The sequence below is a fragment of the Megalops cyprinoides genome, chromosome 18 (genome assembly GCF_013368585.1).
Source record: "Megalops cyprinoides isolate fMegCyp1 chromosome 18, fMegCyp1.pri, whole genome shotgun sequence".
Taxonomy (NCBI): Eukaryota; Metazoa; Chordata; class Actinopteri; order Elopiformes; family Megalopidae; genus Megalops; species Megalops cyprinoides.
The window spans coordinates 30,411,692-30,435,907 of NC_050600.1; positions in this window are offsets into that span (position 1 = coordinate 30,411,692).

Consider the following 24,216-nt stretch of genomic DNA (forward strand, 5'->3'; position numbering starts at 1 on the left):
TTCCTTTATTACTCCCACCTTGAGTTCTCTGTCAGGTAGTTCCTTTTGCCAAAGAAACTTCGGTCCTGTGAACCAGTTTGAGGTCTTAAGTTGCTCTGCAGTCAAACCTCGAGAGGCGTGATCCGCCGGATTGTTTTCAGAGGCAACATAAGCCCATTGTTCAGGCTTTGTACTTGACTTGATTCTCTGTATTCGGTTGGCTACGAACACTTGAAACCTTCTGGCGTCATTGTTTATGTAGCCGAGAACAACTGTGGAGTCTGTCCAAAAGAACTCTTGCAGATCTTGGATTTCTAGTTCGCTGCGAAGCATGTCACTGGTTCGAACTGCAACAACTGCTGCAGAGAGTTCAAGTCTCGGTATAGTTGTGACATTGGTTGGAGAAACTCTTGACTTTCCCATTACCAGACAGCAATGGACTTCATTGGAGTTGTTAATGGCTCGCAAGTAAGAGCATTCTCCATATCCGGAAACACTTGCATCCGCAAAATGGTGAAGCTCATACCTTTTGACATTGCCAAAATCTGAAGGTAAGAAGCATCTTTTGATTTGCGTTTCGGCTAGATTGGGTAGGTCTCTGATCCAGGACTCCCACTGAGGTCTTAAGATTTCTGGAAGTTCCTCATCCCAGCCGATCTTCTCTCTGCATATTTGCTGGAGTATTTTTTTCCCCAAGAGGACAAAGGGTGCTATGAACCCCAGGGGGTCATACACAGAGGCTACAGTAGAGAGCACACCTCTTCTTGTTAAAGGATTAGGCTTTACTTGGACCCTAAATTTGAATGAGTCAGATGTGATGCACCACTCCACTCCAAGAGCTCTCTCCATGTGTGGTGAACTCAGAGCCATGTTTAGATCCTTGACTGTGGCACACTCTTCCTCTGGGATGGTTGCCATGACCTTCTCACTATTAGAAACAAACTTGTGGAGCCTTAACTTGCCAGTGTAGCAAAGTTCTCTTGATTCTTTCACAAGTTGGATGGCTTCCTTCTCAGTTTGAACGCTTATCAGACCATCGTCTACGTAGAAATTTCTTTGAATGAAGCGTATGGTGTCTTTGCTGCACCGCCCTTGCCCTTGTTCTGCCAGATATTTTAGGCCGAAGTTGGCACAGCCAGGAGATGAGGCCGCTCCAAACAAGTGGACTGTCATTCTGTAAATTGATGGTGTGGTTTCCAAGTTGCCATTCTCCCACCATAGGAATCTTAAGTAATCTTGATCTTCCCTCTTCACGTGAAACTGATGGAACATCCTTTCGATATCACACATGATTGCAACAGAACCCTTTCGGAAGCGGCATAAGACACCCACCAATGTATTTGTCAAATCAGGTCCACTGAGCAGATGGTCGTTGAGGGATGTTTCTTGAAATTTGGCAGAACAGTCAAATACTACACGGATTTTTCCTGGTTTTTGTGGATGATACACTCCGTGATGTGGAATGTACCAAGCTGGATTATTGTCAGTTTCTTCCTCAGGGACCTTCTCTGCGTCACCACGTGAAATGATGTCGTTCATAAAGTCTACATAGTCTTTGTAGTACTTCTGATCTTTCTTTAGTCTCCTTGCAAGACAATTCAGGCGGTGTAGTGCGCATGTCTTGTTATTAGGCAATTTCGGTCTTTCCTCCTTGAAAGGTAATGGCATTTCGTAGTGACCATTGCTCTTTTGTGTGATGTTTTCTCTCAACTTTGACAGGAACTTGAGATCTTCTTGAGATACAGGATCACCCTCTCCTGCTCTTTCTGAGAAGTCTGATTCGAGGACTTTTATGATTTCTGAGGGAGTGATTTCTTTTATTTTGATTCGGCTTACATAGTGTACTTCAGTTTTGAGATTGACAGAAGGCTCGACACCCGGTGTCACTTGTCTCACTACTATGCGATGGCTGATTCCGATGGCGTCCCCGTAGTCTACACAGGGATTCCCGTGGCCAACAATACTCCATCCAAGGTCTGTACGCTGTGCGTAAGGCTGATTTTCTTTGCCAGACACAACTTCCCTTGGAAGTAGGGCTTGTGAGCAGTTGTACCCAATGAGCAGACCTACTTCGCAGTCCTTCAAAGGTGCCATCTTCTTTTGGAGATGCTCTAGATGGGGCCAAGCTTTTGCAGTTTCATCAGTTGGTATGTGAGTTCTGTTGGCTGGAATGAAGTCACGTGTGTAGACTGGTGGTAAGGAGATCTTCTTACTGGAGTAAAAGCCTCGGACTTGTAGGTTGTTTACTCTCTGAGAGTTTACCACTGTAGTTCTTGAGGTCATAGTAGAGAGTTTGAGCTTGACTTGTTCCTTGTTTGCTTCCAAAGCTTCAGCTACCTCACTTAGAATGAAGGTTGTGTCGCTTTGAGAATCCAACAGAGCGTACACAAGGACTTCCTGTGCTGGTTGAGCTGTGGCTGAAAGCCAGACAGGAATTATTGCAGCTGTTTGTGTGTTAGCTTCATCAAGTATTACTCTATTTGAAGTAGCGGCAGTGGTTGTTTCTTTGTGTTGTGTTGACTGAGGTCTTTCTTTGTGCTTTTCTTGATTTGTATTTGGCTTTTCTTGACTAGGATTTTGATTGGCTTGTGGTGGTTTTTGTCCTTTTTCTCGCTCCTCATGCAGACAGGTAGGATGCCGTTTTTGGCACATGTCGCAAACACTCCTACTATTGCAGCTCTTTGAGTAGTGACCAGACTCGAGACAACCAAAGCATAGTCTGTTGGCTTGAACGAATTTGACTCTGTCTGCAACTGCTTTCTCTATGAACTTCCTGCATTTGTGTAAAGTATGCCCGGTCTTCTTACAGAAAATGCATGTTGTGACAGTCTCTTCATTGGAGCTTGTGGTGAATGTGTTTGCTCTGGAGCTTTGATGCCTTTGACCTTTTGGTTTTTCAGCCTCACCTTGTTTCAGTGACTGCAATGAGGTGACAGGGTTACAGGCAATTTTTGCTTCTCTTGTCAAAAATTCTACCTCAATAACCTTCCTGTTCAACCTCGCCGTTAGCCAATCCGGTAACTTTGAAAGAATTTTCCTGTTTTCGTTACAGTCATTTAAGATTTCCAATGCTTTGATGTGGACCATGGCAGCCTCGCAACTACGGAGAAAATCAACAAACTCTCTGAGCTGAAAGCTGTCCTTAGATCCCATCTTGGGCCACGCTTGGAGTGTGTCTCTGTAAGCTTTTGCAATTGTAAATGGGTTTCCGTATCTCTCCTCCAAAATCTCCCATGCAGCTTTATAGGCAGATTCGGTTCCGAGTAGGAAATAGCCATCAAGTGCTTTCTTAGCTTGTCCACTAACATATCTACGGAGGTAGTATATCTTCTCCTTGTCTTGAACATTCTTCTGGTCAATAAGTGTTTCAAAGGAGAGTTTCCAGTCAGTGTATTTCAATGGATCCCCGCTGAATACTGAAGGTTCAGGAACTGGAATTCTGTTGGCACTTAAAGCACCTGCGAGGACCTTAACGAGCTCTGCTGTGCTTTCATTTGAAGAGGTGTTCACAGCTTGTGGTAAGGGAGACATATCAAGGGATAGAGGACCTTTAGAAGCTGACCCTTGGTTATCTGCTACCATCTCATGTTCTAATATGTCTCTCCTCTCTTCTTCTATAGCCTTTCCTTGATCATACACCTGCATTCTTGCTCGTGCTGCATTTAGGCCTTTCACTGCTTCCAAATGCTGTATCCTTCTCCATTTTTCTTCCAGAGTCTTTTGTAGAGCTGCATGCTCTTCTTCCAGTTGAGCTTTAATTTTAGCTTCCTCTTCCTCTCTTTGTATTCTGCGTTTCACCTCTTCTGCTTCTCGTTCTAAACGGCGCTTTACAACTGCTGCCTCTTGAGCGCATATCTTCCTTTTAGCTTCTGCTTCTAGGCGCTGTATTTCCAATTGTTCTCTCTCTTGTTCTTGCAACACTTTCAGAACAGCTTGGCTTGCAGCAGCTTCAGCGGCAGCTTCTTGTCGTTTAACAGAAGACCTGCTTGAATGCTCTGAGGCACCTTTCAAAATAGAAGTGACAGAACCTGATTTACAGATGCTTGAGTTGAAGAGAGAGCCTGCTTCTGGCCAGTCTTGCTCTTCTCCTTCTGGAATCCTACCATTCAGTCGACTTGAGGCTCTAAATACAATGAAATTGGAAATCTCTACGCACAGATCCACTCTTCGACGCGTGTCTTGGTCCGGGGTTGAGACTTTGCGTAGTTCATCATAAACACGCTGAACATCTGCAGAAAGACTTGTGACGTCACCAATGATATCATTAATCAGATCATCAGATAAAGGCTCTGTTGACTGTGATAATGGCTGCTTAGAAGATTTGACTTGTGTTCTCCATTTGTCGTAAATATAGTTAAACCTTTGGTGGAGTGCTTTAATTTTGTTGCCTTGCATTTCTCTACCCTTCTCTGTTAGAGTTCTGGTTCTTTGGCTTCGTCTTGGCTGCTGCGCTTCCTCTTGCACGGCTTCAGCACCACCCACTTGACCTTCTTCGGGTCGGTCTTGGGAATTTGCACTATCCCTAACACTGTCCCTTACCTGAGTTGTAGGCTCACTTGGCTCTAACATTTTGTAAATAAAAATATAAATAGTAAATGAAGCCTCTATGTCAACCTTTAACACCTACTCAAATGTAAATATCACTTAAATGTAAATACTTTAAAGTTTAAACAAATCAAATGTTATGAATAACAGTATTTCAAAAGAATTCAAAATGTACTGAGAACACTGAATATGTACAAAACCAGCTTAGTTCACTCAATGTAAAACACTTCAAAACACTTAGAAAACTTAAATAGCAAATAGCTTAACTTGGGATTTTCGAAGACATACTTTCAATGAGAAAACGTATTTACACCTTAACTTTAGCACCCTACATGCGTCTATAAATGGAAAACTTCGATTAAATCACAGGAACAATTAAGTCATGACATTTACCACACACGCGAAACTTAGCTAACATTCACAGCAAAAATCCTTTAGCAACATTTACAAAAGCCTTCTTCTTAGACTGCTCGACTTATTAGTGTCCAAGTTCTTTATGGCTTTGTCTTGAAAACGTTGCTCTTTAAACTATGTGCGCCTTCTTACCTCTTTACGTGTGTGTATTGCATGTTTTCGACTCATCTGTAAGTCCATTGATGACTGCTGCGTTAGCCGTGGACATGTTGAGACGAGCCTGCTGGTTCTTCGAACTTGCTGTATCGCCCACTCGCGTCGATGAACAGTCCGAGTTTTCACTGTAATTCCCTCCAAGCACAGGCAGACACAAGTGGCTTTCTTGCTACTGGTTTATTTGAAGCCTTCTCCAAATCCACCATGAAAACTAAACACAGTATTGACGAAAATAAATAAACCATATTAGCTCAACACAAAACAACATGCACAGCATGTGGAATAACATTTTATCAAAATAAAATACAAACAAACAACGTACCTCGCTGGCTGCATGCTAGAAAGGGAATAAACTTAAGTCTTCTTTAAATCTATTTACATATTTGAGAACTCTGTTGAAAACAGCATAACCTTCTCCGTGAATCTGCAATAGCCGTTCTTGCTGATTGCCGACGATTCTCTTCTAAAATCTTACTCGCGAAAGCAGCCCAACAGGCTTTGCGCGCAACTGAGCTTTCAAAATAAAAGTATCACTTGTATTAAACAAAATAAATGACGAATGCAATTTAGATAAATTCTTAATTGGTAAACAAATTAGGTAAATCTTGGAAACAAATAATGATAACAGTTACACACGGAAAACATCCAAGTTGGTGGGCCTTTAGGAATAGGCCTACACGATATGAGGAAAATCTGCGATGTGCGATAACCTGGGCCCTAAAGTATACCCCCACAGCCCGGGCCCCGCCCCCGCCTGTCAACAACTATTATGATGAGAATTAAAAAATTTTTTTTTTAAAGTTTGTATTTTTTTTAATTACAGTTACATAGGGTGCACATCATGATATTGTCTTTATTTTTAGAGCCAATATTGGTGTTAATATAAAACAAATATTTTAGAAAATCTTTGCTGGTCCATAGTTTTCTTTGTTATATACGTCAGAGACTTTTGGTCCAATTGATACATTACGGCAAATTCGAATCAGTAGGCTACAACTCAGTGACATCACCACAGTCTGAAAACAGAGCTACTTGGAAAATGAAACGAAAATACCAAAGCCAACATTATGGCACGATAAACAAAAATCTGCTGAATTTACTGCCAGACTTCCAAAAATAATATATATATTTGGAACGGTAAATCGTGTCAGCCGTGGCATGAAGGATGCAGTCTGTCAGAGTTAACAGGTGGGCTAGATGGTTGCTATACTTTAGACAGCTACCGACAGGGTTGGCAAGATAAAAACAATTAGGCTAACTGTTTAAGTTATTACTCCAATATACCATTTTATATGTTAGCCAAATGAAGTTAGTTAACCTGTATATGATGAATCAGAACAATACTTTTTTTTTTTTTTACTTTATTAGGTTTTCACATACCTACAGGGAATTTGTCTTTGTAATATGGTACAAAATGGGCTAGTTAAAATATACAGACACAGAAAAATAGGCTACCCCCGGCCGGTCGCACAGTGTCCCTGTTTTCACTTTCACAGGAAAAACCGTTTGTGTAATGTGTTCTTCTTGCTGTGAATTTTTTTGCGCTGTAATGCATCAGATCGCGATCTTCATTGAATGTTTTTAGTGGGAAAACGGCGTTTAATGTAATCAACCATCATCAGGCCAGTGGAAGTGGAGATACAGTGGGCTGTTTATGGAATGCCTACAGCCGGCGTGTGTCCGAGGGGACTTAGGAACTTAGATTACACTCACTAACTGGTCATAGGAGGGGGGACGGAAACTACGATTCCGCTACACAAGTTGATCATGTTATCATCCCATCTCATGCATGTTTTGCCTGTCATTCATGTGTGTCTCTCCTTATCAGTTCATCTGTATGCTGCAGGAAAGGGGCCCATTCAGGGTTAGCTGCGGGGGGGCCTCACGTGTTTGCCTTACGGTGCTGGCGATAACATTGTTCAATAGTGCGATGGTGATATGACTTGCGATAAATAAACAAATACTGTGTGCATACTAGCTATACAGTCCCTATGTCTTTCTGCTTTAATAGGTACACTGCTAACATAGTTAATGTTAGCGAACTTGTATAACGCAAGCTAGCATTTAACGTTAGCTAGTGGTAGTTAGTTAATAGTTGTTTTCTTATCTTTGTAGCTGTGTATATATGACGCAGCATATAATTTAAATCCTTTGTCTAATTTGCTGGTTGGGGCTTTAGTCGTCCTGCAAATCCGATGAACATTGGTGATGTTCAACTTTGGTAGCTCTTTGTAGACAGCGGGTGTAGAACGGCACCAAGTTGAACCGGAAACAACCGAGCAGTAATTAGTAGAACGCGGAAGTGATTGTGCAACCAGTGTATTCAAAGTGTATTGAGAAAAACACGCATATACATGACTATTAATAGTGAAGTGATATGTGATATTCAACCAAAGCTAACCACAGCTGGATTAGAAGAGGAAGAAAAATTACAAAGGCTGGAAAGGTATTATTAACTGAGAAGTGTGGCTTCTTCTTCTTGCGTATGAGGCAGCAGGTAGATTTAGGCAACGCTTTCCAGACGCTGCAGCCAGTTTGTTGTGATGTTGTCTGGATTCGTCAGGTCTATTTCACCACCGAGGGGAGGGTGGAGGACAGGGCAGTCGTTGATGATGTACTGTGCCGTTTGATGTTCTGCCTCACATGCAGGCTGCTGATGGGCGCAGTCCCCAGTGGTACATGTTGGCGTTGAAACGGCCAACCCCTGTACAAAGTCTGTTCAGGGTGACCCATTCTCTGCGGGGCAAGTTAGAGCCAGGTGGGGCTGCGGTGCTCGGCTCAACCGTGAACTGGGTAGGTCATGGAATCCATTCCCAGCTGGCTCTCCACACACCCAGTAGGTTGAAACTGGGGTCTGAGATGGTTGCTGCATGACGGGAGAAGGGGCGGCGAGAGGGCCGAGTTCCTGAGAGTCCTGGGCAAGGTGGTGGAGTGGGTGTTGAGTGTCTGATAAGGCCTTGTGCACCAGCTTATGAGTGGAATGCTCTCTTCGCAGCTTGGGGGGTGCGATGCCTGAGGGCACTGGCAGAAGGTTTGTTGGGGTAAGGCGAAGGCAACCGGTAATGATCCGCATGGTGTCATTGAGGGATACATCCAGTTTGCTGGCATGGGTGCTGCGGCACCATACTGGGGCGGCGTATTCAGCGGCACTGTATACAAGGGCTACTGCACCAGTGCGGAGAGTGGATGATCCAGCCAAGGGACGCAGGAGGTTGTTCCGTGCTGAGACTTTGCACGGAGTGCTTCAAGGTGATGTCTGTAGGTTAACTGCCAGTCTAATTTCACCTCGAGGTATGTAGGGAATGGTTGGTAAGGAAGGGGTGACCTGTTGATGGTGATGGTAAGAGCAGTGTGGCTAAAGGCCCTTTGTTGACAGTATAACATTATTTGATGTCTGAGAAGCGGTATTTTTTCCCATCAATTAGTGCAAACGAACTCCTAAAGGAAGCCTTCTTACCACCCTCTCTTGCTTTCTTGATCAAAAGCCAAAGTTTGTTCCTGATAGCCCTGTCTTCTGGAGACAAGGGCTCTGTGATGCGCAGATTATTCTCTAGCAAAATTTACATTTCCTGGCAGCATGCCAGGCCGCATCCCAGATGCGTCGTATTGCAAAAAGGATCATCATGACAGACCTGTCCTTCCCAGCTTCTTTGGGTCCAAGACGATGTGTGATATCAATGCCAGTATGTAGGCTGTCACGAATGCTAGGTGCCACATGCGCCAAGATGTCACTGTCTCTCTGACATCCTCCCCTTCCCTTTCTTTCAAGTCGTGTAGTTTTAAAAGCGATTTCCAGCTGTAACGACGGCACTCCTCCATGGCTACTTTCAGAGTTTTACTCCTTTAGAATAGATGCCCTGTTGAATTTTGTTTAAGTGCCATCTTGTAAGGATCTCGCTGCCTTTCTGTTCATGAGTTGGAGGCTGTGTTTTTATTTTATGTTGTGATTCTGAAAACCATCGCCATGATAGGTCAGTGCTGCTGCATCAAGAACTACCATAGTAGGTCACACCATCGTTCAGGGAGAAAACTGGACAATGGAATACATTTTTTTGCCTTTCCTACGTGGAAAAACACAAATGGAAACAGGTTGACGAGGTGACGAGAAGACGCCGGATGGCGTGGGTAGCTGCAGTAAGAAGGAGGTCCAAGATTATTGCAAATCTTTTTTATTAATAACGCGACTAATCAAACCCACTGCCTATGACTCAATAAAACAATAACATTGCTGAATGTTTCTGAAAGTTTTGTATTTTGTTTGGTTTAATAATTGGGCCAAAAAGAGAAGTGCCACCTTAGCTTTGCGAGTATGACTCTGCTCTCGCAGTTTGCTGGCTTGTGAATTAGCAGATTTTGTGCCCAGCCACTGAAAAACTTCATGAGCTTCTAGGGATTCATAACTTTTAAACTCACGCAAAGTGTATGCATATCCATGTATGCGTATGCGTGTATGTATCCCCAACGATCGATGCTCCAATCATCATTGAGGGTTCTGTGGTGACCCCCTCCAGGTCAGCCAAAAACCTGGGCGTGACCCTGGACAACCAGTTAACCTTCTCAAGCTACATCGCGGTGGTCACCCGGTCCTGCAGATTCTCCCTCTACAACATCAGGAGGATCCACCCTTTCCTTACCTAGCAAGCAACCCAGCTCCTAGTTCCAGCACTTGTCATCTCCCGCCTTAACTACTGCAATGGCTTACTGGCTGGTTTACCAGCCTGCGCTATCAGGTCGCTTCAGCTAGTTCAGAACGCTGCTGCACACCTGGTATTCAACCTCCCAAAACACTCTCATGTCACTCCGCTACTCACTGCACTTCACTGGCTTCTGGTAGCAGCCCGCATCCAGTTTAAGACACTGGTGCTGGCTTACCAGGCCACAAGAGGCTCTGCCCCGTCCTACCTTCAGTCTCTGATCACTCCATACACTACACTCCACTCAACCTCCTCTGGGAACCTGGCCACCATTCCACTCAGCCACGTCTTTTTTCTGCCCTCGTTCCATGATGGTGGAATGACCTTCCTCACCAAATCAGAACTGCGGAATCACTCACCATCTTCCGCAGGAGCCTGAAACTCCACCTTTTCAGAATCCACCTGTCCCCTATTGTGTAACCTCTCTGTTAGCTTTCTATAAAAAAAACCCTTCTGTACTAACCCTGTCTCTATGTTACAGGCTTTGTTTGCAGATTTCTGTTTTATTGTTGCAGGATATCCAGGAGCATGGTACTGTAAATAATTAATTTGCATTCCTACTGCAATCTTTTGCCTATGAAGAAGTCAACTAAACCTGATTGATGCACTAATTGTTAAGTTGCTTTGGTTTAAAAGCGTCTGCGAAATGCCAAATTGTAAATTGTATGCACTCAGTCCAAAAACGAGATTTTACAATGTCCGGGTATGTGAGTGGAGGTAGTGCATGGGGGTCTGTAATCCAATCTTGGGCTGCCAAGTCATATGGATCTAGGTTATTTATCGTTATTAGTTTGTCCAAACACCGTTGCTTGGCATTTCGATTTAATTTCTCCCGGTAGGGTCCCTTTTCTTTCTCTTTCCCCTTCACCATCTCTTCCCTTCTCCATCAGATTTGAACAATTTAAACAACTTTTTAGCCAAACAAAACAAAAGGTATGAAGGTAACCACCGTAGCAGGCACAGGTAAACAGAATGCGTTCCTCACAAGATGGCGCCCCCATCCCAACATGCAACACAGCGTGACGTATCTTCACATTCTCTATATGGATTTCAGCTTGCATATGTTGCAGTTCCTTCTTGTGTTCACCTATGTCAATCACAAGTTGCTGCACTGTGGAAGATAGATTCTTGATTTGTTTGGATGTAGCGTCAGTTGTTTTTTCAATTGGTGAAATCTTTTGGAAAGTCACATCGTGCTTGGCAGAAAGCTTGCGAATGGCAGACAGAATGTCCAAATTCCTATCATTGTCTCTACTGCCCCTAGCTCCCTCACACTTTGTTTTTTTGCACAGAGGTTTCTCAGGAGAGTCAGGAAGAGTAGGAGTGATAATGGTGTTACTTTCAAATGTTGGGCTTGAATCAAACCATATTTTCGCTTCTTGTTCCCCAGAGTCCATCGGGGAGTGGATAGCACTAGAGCTAGCACTTGCAGATAGCATACCTTTTGTATCATGGGGCATCTTAACTTTCAGTTTTTTCTTCCCTGTTCTCTTTGATTTACCCATACACTCAACACTAAATAGTGTTACTTAGTTAATAAGCATATTACACGTGTGTATTGTCGAAGTAATAATGTTACTATTGGTTGTATTACCACTTCACTTGAGAGTTCTTGACAAGTTCACAAATACACAACCATCTACGATGATGCCATCTTGCCCCCCCCCCCCCCCCGCCTGCACCTGCACTCTCCCTGCAGCCTGCACTCTCATCATCAGTCGTGTCACTCGCACAAATGTGACCATGTGAAATTTTAACTCGCACACTCTCAAAAAATGGTTGCATATGCGACCATTTTGATCGCAGTGTGGAGCCCTGGATACCCAAACCACTGTCAGACGATAGATCCAGTGCTGTTTCTCTTCGGAACCAATTTATCCACCTCCACCTGCTATTACTGTTTCTGAACTCAGCATGTATAAACTCGCTTTGGTGCTTCACTTCTTTCGCTCTCTCCAGGCTCTTTCCCTGTACCCTCCAGGTACAAAAACACACGTTTCACCTATGTACGTCACACAAACTCGCCCAAATGTATGTGACATATTGTTATGACCCTCGGGTTGTCATGTTTCTTGTAAGTGTTTTTGTGGTTGTAGTGTGGTAATCAGTTGTTGGTCACCGGTGTTCACTATTTATGTTGCGCCCTATCGCCCCTAGACCAGGGAAATAACAGTATGTATGTGAGTTTTTTCTTTTTGTATCTGTGAGAGGGAGAGAGCCATAGGAGAGAGCGAGAGAAGCGAAACGCCAGAGTCTCATGCTGGCGGCTTAAAAAATTATGACAATTTGTACTCGATGTTTGCAATATAGTAATTTACTACATCCCATGTAGAACAAGCCACGATACATTGAGTATATTTGATATATCACCCACTTCTAATTACAATTAAAAATCTGAATGACGGTGAAATTAATGTCGACATGACTGGTAGCTCAATATCCATTTTTTGCACCATGGGAAAAAGAATGAAAGTCTGTGCAAGTTGTAAGCTCAGCTGGAAGCATATTCCAATGTCTATGAAATGTTTTGACAGTTGTATTATAAATACTTACACATAGGCCTTTGTGATAAACATGTTACTGCAGAAAAGGCGACCTAGCTGGTAGTCACGGCTTACACGTGTCTGACTGATGTAGTTATATCCATCCACTCAACTTCGTTACAAGGTTGGAAAATAACAAGCAACTTTTATTTTACACGTGTCACAAGCAAGTCAACCCGCTAAATTTCCTTTGCTGGGTAAAGCAAACTAAACATGACAGAACACGGTAAGAAAACCGTGCAACTCCACGGCTAGCCTAGCCTCCCCCTAGCTCCACAGTTCAATCAACTTAGCTGCCCTAAAATGCGCAAGGGCGCCCCTTCTTAAAGTAACAGTACACCATTAACAGCATGAATGAAATAACCTTTTCTAAACATAAAATGTTAAACTTAGTCAAATTTACTAAAAAAACGTACTCATGCATTATGATTAGTTTACTTTTAATATTCAAATCCAAAGGTTATAACCCAAAATGTACATCTTCAAGAAGTGGTATAAGAAAACTATAAGAAATTAACAAACTAATCCTTGCTTCATACAAAACATTTGATTTGAATAAGTTCAGCTACTAAGTAAATAACTAATTCAATTGTTTGAATGTCATAGAAATAAAATAATTCATTATTCATATATGTGTGTGTGTGAAGCCTAAATTTAAGAAAAATAGCCTGACTTACAGGCCTACTATTATATTGGAAACTCAGACTGGTTGTATAAAAACATACACTATAAGATAATGTTACACCTGGACAAAAAAATATTTTGACACGCCTATTTTGACCTACCGATGACGAGGTGAAGCCTGTTGCCAAAGCACTGCAGTCTTGTCCAGTCGTTAAGGGCCACTGCTTTGACAATATTTGCGCCATTGTCAGTGGTTATGCATACTTGCAACTCTTATTTAAGCCCCCATGATTCCAGTGCTTCCCTCAAGCCTTGGGCTATCAATTCTCCATTGTGAAGTCTGTAAACATTTGCTGCACAACTCCAACTCGTTGTTGAAGTGGACGGTCAGACTTATGTAAGGCTCCATGGGTCGACTTGACCACAAGTCAGTGGTATTTGCAGAGTGTTTAATTTTACTGAGTTCTTTCTCCACTTGCTCATGGACCTTGCTGCATACACCAGGGTCCAAAATTATTGGGACACCTGGGCATTTTGTGGTTAAGTGTGGATGTGTCCATGTAGCTATTAGTTTTATCACTTGAGCCTAATTTATGGTGTGGCGAAAACAGTTACACGTTTTGGCAACTATTAACATTTTCAAAACATCTCTTTATGTGGTTGGCACACAATTGCCTGATGACTACCCTTATTTCCAACATTTTAATAATATGTATGACATTAATTCTGCCAAACAAACTGACAATTCCATGACATTAACTTAATTTCAAAAGGTACCTACAGCCTGATTGAACGTTGCCCTGCCCCCTAATTAAACACTCATACTGAAGCCTATATAAACCTAACAAAGCTGGAACATGGTCACAGAAGATGAAGCTGAAATTGACATTGACATAAATATGACTTTCCCAATGTCTGATGGAATATGCAGCAAAAATATTGTGGGTTTTCAGAAAAAAGTGAGTGTCCCAATAATTCTGGACCCCAGTGTACAGACACAACAGTGGAAATAATGATATACTTTCTAACATGTGCAATATATTTTCAAAACCATCTAGAATGTGTTTACTGAATTTTTGATTGTGTTTCAACATCGTTTGCTTTTATGTAAGAGGCGTCAGGACATGAATACCCCCCATCCCCCCTCTTACTGACTTTGGCGTTGATGTTTAGGGGATCGAGGTCTCCGTTGAAGCTGAGGCTTCCCTTTTCAAATAGCTCTGTTATTCTTGGCCCAGTTCCCCCCTCCCCCTCAGCCATGTTAACTTCACTCTGGCTTCTTATTATACCTGGGAGAGGCACTCGCCATACTTTACAGCTTTTCCAAGCAAGCAGAATGTCACTTTGTCAGCTGTCCCCAGGACACAGACTTCATGTCTCTAGGACAGTGCATCCAGGGAGATCGCTGCGTCACACAGTTTGTGTTCATTATTAAAGTACTACTCCATTTTGCCCTAACAAGGGCTCTGATTGGGTGGCCCTGTCGGCCCTGGTGCAGCAGCCAGGAGCCCAGCTGTGCCTGTAAGTGGGTCATGTTTTATTCCTTTAAGGAAGCAGTCTGTCCAGGACTTCCTTCCCCAACTGCCCTGTGGGCCTCGTATAAGAATCAGCTTCTTTTCAGTCTGACTTTCATTTGCAAAAGCACTACTCTAAGTGGAATTTTATTAAATTGATTTTGATAGCCCTAGCTTGCTGTCTGACAGTCTTTTACTGCCTGCCTTTACTCACCTGTGTCTGTACTGTAGGGAATTAATGGGATCACCAGCTGCCTAATCTGTACAGTTGCTGAGTGCACTGGTTTCCGATCCCCCATTTCCTCAGAAGGGGAAATTTACCCCACAGCGGGATAAAAGAGTTACAAGTAAAAATATTCTCAGGAGTAAGGACAACATTCATGTAACATCAAGAGAGTAAAGTGCTTGCGTTCAGATCCAAAAGCATGGGGAACATACACAGTCAAATGTCACATAACTGTTTGGACTATGAATGGCCATTGGAAAAAAGGCGCAAGTCAAACAGACTTTCTGTCAGCAAAAACAGTGACATTCCCATAGTGTGGCTCTACTGGAGTCATGTGAGAGGCACCTTGGGCAATGGTTTAGTCTATGAGTAATGATGAACTTCTGCCCTAGCAGAGTATGTATCAGTGAAACAGCTGCACAGGGTGCTGAGAGTGGTGGTGGTGTGGTGTGGAAAGCAGTGTTGACTTTAATGGAATGCAGCTTCTGTTTTAAACCCAGCAAAATTCACCATTTTGCTGTAGAAGCCATATGATACATGTTGAATGAAGTTAGGGATGGACAGTATAAACAGTATAGAAAGTACACCGGTATGAATTTGCGCTAGGTTATGGATTTTGACTATACCGTGCTGACCGGTAGAGCCCTCACAGATCTAAAATGGCAATGGCGTAACTACATCAGTGCGAGGCAGCAATGCACTAAACAGTGCCTAGTCTGCCAGAAAGAAGAAGATTCGCCGCAGGCTTCATCGTCATTAGTCTGCGCCAGCGAATCATCTGGAAAATGTGAGAGCCCATGCTGCTTTGTTTGGAAACGAAGAAATGGCTGAAAGTGCTGCACACAATGAAGAGGAGGAGGAGTTGGTAAAAAGACCGTTGTAACTTCCATTTTATGGACATGGTTCGGGTTTAAAAAGTCAGAAAACGTGCAGAAAATGATAATCTGCAAATTATGTCAGATGACTGCAGATGGAAATTAGCTAGTAGCTAAATCTGGTACACAGCATCTTTCTTCTTTCTGAGGTTAATGTATTTTGTACATATATATAAATAAGTGACAGTGGTTGCAAGGGGTGGTAATACAAACAATCTTTTCTATCACCTCAAATCAAAACAAGCTCTGGAATATGAGGAAAGCAAAAGAATGTGTCCTCCGCAAACATCAAGTGGAAGAAAAAAGCAGGCTCTGCAAATCAGACATCAGTTTCTCAGGCATTTTCCAAAGGCTGTCCTTATGAGAAAAAAAAGTCAGTGGTGAACCAACATAAATGCCATCACTGTGTACTTGTGTAAGGCCATGGTTCCTTTTCAAACAGTTGATAGAAAGGGCTTTAAAGACATGATCAAAGCACTGGATCCAAGATACGTGGTACCTGACCGCAAACACTTTAGCCAAATTGAAATACCAAAACTACTGTACCTGGAGTTATCTCAGTCAGGGTTATTACCAAAAACCATGTTTCAGAACAATACTGTCAGCCAAATAGCACACTCTTCTTTTAAGTGAAATGTCTCTTCTTACTGCAAAAGGACCACCAGGCTCCAGCAGGTTTTTGGCAGAAATCTGGAGTTGTACCTTGACAGCACCAGCCAGCCAAAATAAGCCAACCGCCAGGGAAGAATCTGATATAAAAGCAATCAGCTTGGATTTATCTCCTAAGACTGCCCTACTTGGCAGCCCCAGATGGCCACTGATCTGGCCAGAGGGTGACTGCTTCTCAATAATATTTTTGGAAAAAGAAAAAATAAAATAAATAAAAACTCTTAACAATGGCTTTTGCCCAAGGCACCAATGGGGAAAGGTAAGATTAAGAGACCCTGAGAAATATGCATGATATTATTCACAATTTAGTAGATGAGAGGATCATCAATTACATTATTGCACCCCTCCTTGTAACTCTAAGATAAATAATGTAATAAAAACCCTTCTCTGTCATCATTTCTAATGGATCTCTGAGATGAGGAACAAAAACCAAGAGGGACACAAAACCAGTTGTGCATCAGATGAATGCATTCACTTGCACTGTTTCTTGATGCTATTACAGCGAATGACAAAGGAAATGTTGTCCAATGGTGACCTTGGTACATGGTAGTCTACTTTAGTATAAATAATCTGTATTTTAGTCCTGTAGTCATGGTCTCTGGCTTGCTCATCAGTATAACCAACAAATATGAACTAAGTGCCTGCATGATGCTTCCAAAAGCAATATCAAGCTTGAGAGGCCTGATTCCACATACATTGCAGTTGCTTACAGTTTTTCTGAATGCTTAAACACTAACAGTGATTCTTGAAGCATTATCTCTGAAACCATTAACACTTGTAGCCAATGCAAGTGTGCCAAACTGAATGCACACTCTCTGCTTTACACTCAGTTTGCAATGTAATAACACACTTCTAGCAAAACTGTAAATATTGGTCTCTACATTGCTACTCTATTTTGTCCACATTGATACATGTGAAAACACTTTTAGATAATGAGTTCACTTACAAATCAGAGCTTGAGCACTATAAATAGGCCACAGGTAAACATTTGGATTGGACAACAATGCAGGCCAATATTGGACAGAGAGTAAGAGGGGTGAGAACTAGAGGAGGACAAGGAGGAGGAAGAAGGGGATGAGGAGGACGGGGACAAGGATATGAAGAAGTAAGAGGAGGAGGAGGAGGAGGAGAAGGAAGAGGAGAAGTAGGACGGGGGAGAAGGAGAGGACGGGGAAGAGAAAGAGGAAGGGGAGTCAGGAACACAAAAACTGATGAAATCAGAGTGACTGTGATTGACCATGGGATGAGCATGAGGGAGACTGGGCAACGGGTTCAACCAAATCTGAGTCACTATATTGTTGCAGGCATCATCCAGATATTTTGAAATGCGAACCGGTAAGTAACTGTAAGTGCTGTGTAGTCTTACTGGTACAGTAATATGTACTGTACTTTCATAATGAGAAGGGTCTATCACTAAAAGAAAACCAGTATCTGGTGGAAGAGGTCAACTGTTCACCCCAGAGGAGGAGACCCACGTTGTAAATATGGTCATTGCAAATAACTGCATCAGACTCAGAGAATTGCAGGACCACATAATAGCAGATAACACCATATTCCAAAACGTCAACAGAGTGAGTCTCTCTGCACTGTCTCGTCTACTGAAATGCAATATAATTAGGATGAAGCAGCTGTACAGAGTCCCTTTTGAGAGAAACTCAGACCGTGTAAAACAGCTGAGATATGAATATGTGCAGATGAGCTATACTATCTTATCATCGGTACTGGATCTGGAAGTGTATGGTGCGACATCATATTGACTGATCCCTGTCTTTTCATACTGTGCTATATTGTTTTGTCTTGTCTCTTTATGGCGCTAGAAGCAGATGCAGTGTATCATTTTTTTTGTTAACATCTTTTTATTCAAATTTTCCATATTTACAAATGAGTACAGTAGCTTAGGGGGATCATCACATCAAAAAAAGGCAATGACACAATATACAAAATAAATATTACATAACTACAGTATATGATCACTTCAAAGCAGAGAAACTATGGCAATGTCATAATGAAGAGCATCATGAGCTAATATATGTGGATGAGGCAGGTTTCAACCTTGCAAAAACAAGGGGCCGCGGCATACCCCTTCTACAGGCAATGGATACGGCACTCCAGATGATACTTTCCATGCAGCCTAGCTCAAGACAACATCGCATGTGATGTGGATGAAGTCTAATGGCCAGACCGACAAAGAAACCCACAAAGATTTAGCCTAATTTTTTTCTGTTCTTTTTTTTTCTAGCACAAATGTTTTTATTTTCTTATACTGCACCTTTGTTGTTTGAGGAGTGTTAGAACATTTTGAGAAAAAAAAACTTTTTCCCCTTATTTGTATTGATAGTGTATATGTATGACAAAACTTTATTGCGAACTGCTATGCCCTGCACACAGAAAAAGCAAAAGCCACAAGTGTTTTTCATTTATACTATCAGTGTGTAGTTGGTGCTTCGTGCTTATTGAAATGATAGTTTGTGTGTACTGTATTGACGCAAAACACAATTTTTTAAAAGAATTTGAAAAGTTTTGCAAAAATTGTTTGCTTTTGCAACAGATGTATAATGTTTTGCTGGTTTGGTGTAAGGTTTTGTGGTTAATGTGTAGAGTTTTGCAAAAATAGCCTATGGTTTCAAAGTAAGTGCCTAAGCAATCAGAAAAAAACAGATGCTCGGAGCAACTTACATCACTTACATTTTTGACATGTAGTTGGTTTATATTGCTGAATATTTATTGAGGTAATCTGAGATATGTACATTGCCCAAGGGTACAACAACAGCAACCCACCTTGGAATCAAACCAGCTAATTTTGGATTACAAGACCTGCTCCTTACCACTATACCAGGGGTCGGCAACCTTTCTGACATGAAATGCCAGTTTGAAATGTTCTTGTTAATTAGTGTGCCATATCAACATTAAGTTTAACATTAGGCCTGCACAATATGATGTGCGATGTGCGATAACATTGTTCAATATTGCGAAGACAATATGACTTGTGATAAATAAACAAATATTACAGTGTGCATATTAGCTATACAGTTCCTATGTCTTTCTGCTTTAATAGGTACACTGCTAGTATAGACCCCAAACACTGAACAGCCTATGCCCACTCAATAAAGAAATGACATAAATTATTTCAAACATTCTTTTATTAAACAAATTGCACATGAATGCCCAACCAATTAAAGAGAAGATTTATTTAAATAAGACATTATAACTATAAGAAATTAAAGTTTAATTTCCCTGCTCCCTTTAAAATATTTTCTTCCAAACCAAATTCTTTCCTATGAAGGGCCAAAAATTAATCTGGATGGAGGGCCACGGGCCAAAAATAAATGTTGATGTTATGTGAAATTACTTTAAAATGTAATATATTTTATACAAAATTAACATTTTAATTCGAAAATAAAATTCCAAAATAACAAAAACACTACTCTTTAATCTGCTCAACAGTAATTTTATTAATTTGCATTGATGATTGTCAAAAACATAAAACATCCATATGCTTCTTCTTGGGAGCATAAACATATTTAAAAGGAAAGACACCTTTCTGACAGAAAGTGCATACAACTCAAGGTGCTTTAGAAAATTAAGTTGAAAACAGCTGTATTGTCCACCTTCAAGAGTGGAAATTTAACTTCATCTTGAAAAAATTGACAAAAATATAAAGTTAAACATCATAGTGATAGCACTAAATAACAAATCAATATTGGATATAAAGTTTACATTGAGCAACGTTTAAGTTACACATCACAAAATATCCCCATATGGTAGCTAATGAGCCACAATATCAAACGTATTAACGAATATTAGCTTCTCATTCACAGAGTCACTCGGAACGATTTGGTAATTTCGTTTTATAGTAACGTTGGCTAACTAATAACACCAACAACAGATTATTAGTCGGAAATACAACAGAATCCGCTAACCCGGGCTGCCAGGTTTGGCATAATTATTTTTTCCTAATTGGTAGTGATTTCGCACTGACTTGTGTGACTGAAATGGCTTCCTTACTGAGATCGGGTCAAACTAAACAAAATAAAACATGCATTTTAGCCATCAATTTGAACACTCGTTCCTGCGCAGAAATAGCCGTGGTTTGTTTCCATGGTTAGCAGTTTATTGTAAGTAAACACTTGGCAGAGTTGTGTTTTAGTGCTATTCCCAAAGCGAACCTTGTCGGGAATCGGTTTTGATAGTGTGTAACACGATTTCAGCGCTTTTTATGTGACGTCACTTGAAATCAGACTGGCAACCCTGTCGAAAAGGCCGACTGTAGTTTATCACAAAGACACGTTTCTTTTAGTGCATTTTATTTCCTAATCAAGCAGCGCTCGCTACGCCCCTGCCCCTTTCCGCTCATTGGTGGAACGTCAGGTGTAAGGGGCGTGTCATCTTATCCGGAAAAACGTGGCGGTGGGAGCTAACTGAAAACTATGACAAGCTTAATAATGCTAATGAAAACATAAGAAACCATGTAACATAAGATGTGCGCTACGTAGCATAAAAAATAAGTTACGTGCGAAAGTAAAAAAAATAAAAAATAAAAATCTTCTCTCGCGCGCTTGATGGTGATGGTGGCACGGGTGCCTAAGGTTGCTGACCCCTGCACTATACTATACTATTACTCCTTACCACTACTCCACACTGCTGCTCCCTCCGGGGTTATAATCGTTAACGAAAACGAGCACGAGAACGAAAACTAGTGATAAAAAACCATTCTTGTTAACTGAAATAAAAATGAGAGTTTGCAGAAAAAATGAAAACTAAACTGAAATTACAATGTGCACAACAAAACTAAATAAATTGAAATAAAATTGTGAAGATAATTCCAATGGTTTACGTCTTTTCCGTGCATGCAGGTTGGCGCGTCTGAACTTGTGGATGTTATTGCCTGTATTTTGATGAGGGCCCAACAGATGGCGATATCTTTTGCGGCTGTGAGATTAAGACCTGCAAACAGAAGTATAGTGGCTAGCTAATCAGGTGTGTAATGGTACAGTACATAGTATAGGCCTACCATATACTGTAGTATGGTGTTCGCACAACATCCAGATCACATAATGTCCTATTTCACAGAACGTATTGTGGACATTAAGCAACGCGTGGCTGTATTATTTGTTAATAAAAAACATTTTCCAAAAGCTTTGGTGTGTTTTATGCATGTTTGTAATCCCAAGGGGTTTGGTTGAACGAGGTCCTATCAGTGCACTTTTTGTGACATAATAACAGCTTGTGACAATTTTTCTTATCATGGATAAATTATAGACATATAGCTATTTATGAAGGTGATGGCATGAGGAAAGAAACTGCTCCTGTGTCTGGTGGTTTTGGTGTACAGGGTTCTGAGAGTGGTGCGCTTAGCTGACCACATTTCCAGGACTGCCCTCCCCTCTCTGCAGGACATCTACACCAGGCGATGCAGTACCAGAGCCATCAAATTATGGACTCCACCCATCCCAGTAACTGCCTGTTTAGCTTGCTGAAATCTGGCAAGGGCTTCCTCAATCTGATGGCCAAAACTGAGAGGCTCAGGAGGAGCTTCTTCCACCAGGCCATCAGACTCCTCAACACGGACATGCCCGCCACACTAATCTCAAACACATACTCTGGACTTTAATGATGTGATACTTTCTAGTTTTTATTTTTATTATTCTTATTGTACATATTTTTACTTTCTAGTTTTTTATTCTTAACGTACATACTTTTCTCCTTTTATCTATTTTTATCTAATTTATTTTTATCTCTGCTACTTTGCACAGCCTAAGGAGTTGGACCAGTTGTACAACTGGTTGGACCAGTTGTACACTTCACTGCAAGTTGTATACTGTTTATAACTGTGCATGTGACAAATGAAGTTCTTGAATCTTGAATCTTGTAGCACCTGCCGGAGGGGAGGAGTTGAAAAAGTGTCCACAGGGTGTGAGGAATCTGTAATGATTTTCCCTGCCCGTTTCCTGGTTCTTGAAGAGTACAAGTCCTGGAGGGTGGGCAGGGGAGCACCAATGATTTTTTCTGCTGACCTTCCTGTTCGCTGCAGTCTGTTCCTATCCTGATTTGTGGCTGCTCCAAACCAGACGGTGATGGATGTGCACAGGATGGATTCAATGACTGCGGTGTAGAACTGGCTCAACAGCTCCTGTGGCAGACCATACTTCCACAGTTGCCGCAGAAAGTACATTGTTTGCTGGACCTTTTTGAGGATGGAGTTGATGTTGGTCTCCCACTTCAGGTCTTGGGAAATGGTAGTTCCCAGAAACTTGAAGGTCTCCACAGTTGACACAGGGCTTTTGGATATTGTGAGGGGGAGCAGTGCTGAGGGGTGTCTCCTAAAGTCCACTGTCATCTCTACAGTCTTGAGTGTGTTCAGCTCCAAGTTGTTCTGACTGAATACTTTTGAGTATGACCCAGTATCTGCACAAAGCAAGTGTTAAAGGAGTTCGGTCTAATACAGAACCCCAGGAATGTTTTAACCCCAGGAATGACCTGGCTGACGTGCTAGATTTGACGTTGCTAAATTCACTAGGCCTACCAGTTTGTTCAGCAAAGAGTCTGCAGACGGTTCTTTGGTAGCAAAGTAATCCTCATTTATTCTACAGCAGTCACAGATAAAGCTCAATGTCCATTCACGAAATACCACACCAAACAAACTCGCAGTACAGCTTACAGCAGGCGTGAGCTTAGCATGAGCCCAGTGTGAACCTAGCGGTCAAAAACCCTTTGCCCTTCCGGGGTCAAAGACCTAACCACAACATTGAACTTGGCTACCAATATACCTGAGCACCCCAATTAATAACAGTGACACCCAGTGTACAGAAAGAAAATTACAACTGAATTATCAGCAACATTTGGCTCCTACAGCAAGTGTCTTGTAGTGAACAATGATGGTAAAATTTGTGGGGCCGTTCTCAAGGGGAAGAATCCCACGAATTTAAAAGTACACCTGAAAAGTGCACACAAAGAGGCCAATCAGGCTTTCCAGGAGAGGGAGAGAGAATGTGGGGCTGAGAACATGCGGCACCGCCGCAGTACAGTGAGCCCACTGAAGCACACACAGCAAACTTTGCCACAGTGCTTTCAGCTGCGTGATAGCTGGTCAGTTAGCTGACTGGCTTGCTTGATAATTGTAACTTATTCCAAATTTTGGTTAAATGCTCTGATATAGATCGCTAGCTAGCTAACAAAGGCATTCACAAAACATCAGATTTTAACTATTAAGCAGACTATACGGGTGAATGGTTATTTGCAAACTGAACATGACTCTAGCCTGCTGCAAAGACATCTTATTGAATTGGCTGTCCCTGACGTAATCTTGACTTGCAAAAACAAAACTAAATGTGTCTGAATTACCTGATGCTGTATTTCACTGAGCTTGGTAATCAGTTTGGTAACCGATTTTTTTGTAAGATGACAAACTGGTACAGCGTAAATATGAATATTAGTGGCTACTTCTACATCGCTAGCCAACTTAGCTAGCCAGTTATCTAAAGTGTTTAAAGAGAGCCATGGTGTAGACAAGAACATAGCTAGCTACCGGGTGACATGTATGCTTATTGCTAGCTTGGTATAATAACAGCCCCCAGTACCTTCACACCTACTTTGGGAAAGACACACATAAATACATTCACTCGCTCACTCACTCACTCACTCACTCACATGACACATAAATACATTAATTCATTCACTCATATGAAATACACATAAATACACTCACATAACACATAACTATTCACTCACTCACTCATTCACTGGCATATCATATTTGAAGAAACTGATTTTTGGATGAAGAAGTCCAATTTGCCAATGTGTTACAGAGATTCATTTACATATAGCATACTCAGTCAGATTTATTTTAACAGAACAACTTTGGACTTTGAACTGACAGAGGTATAGGCTACTTGTGTTTATGTTTATGTTTATGTTAAGAATTTAGTTGTGTGGCCTAAATAAATATTACTAACAGTGTATAGTTTTGCTGATTTGTGT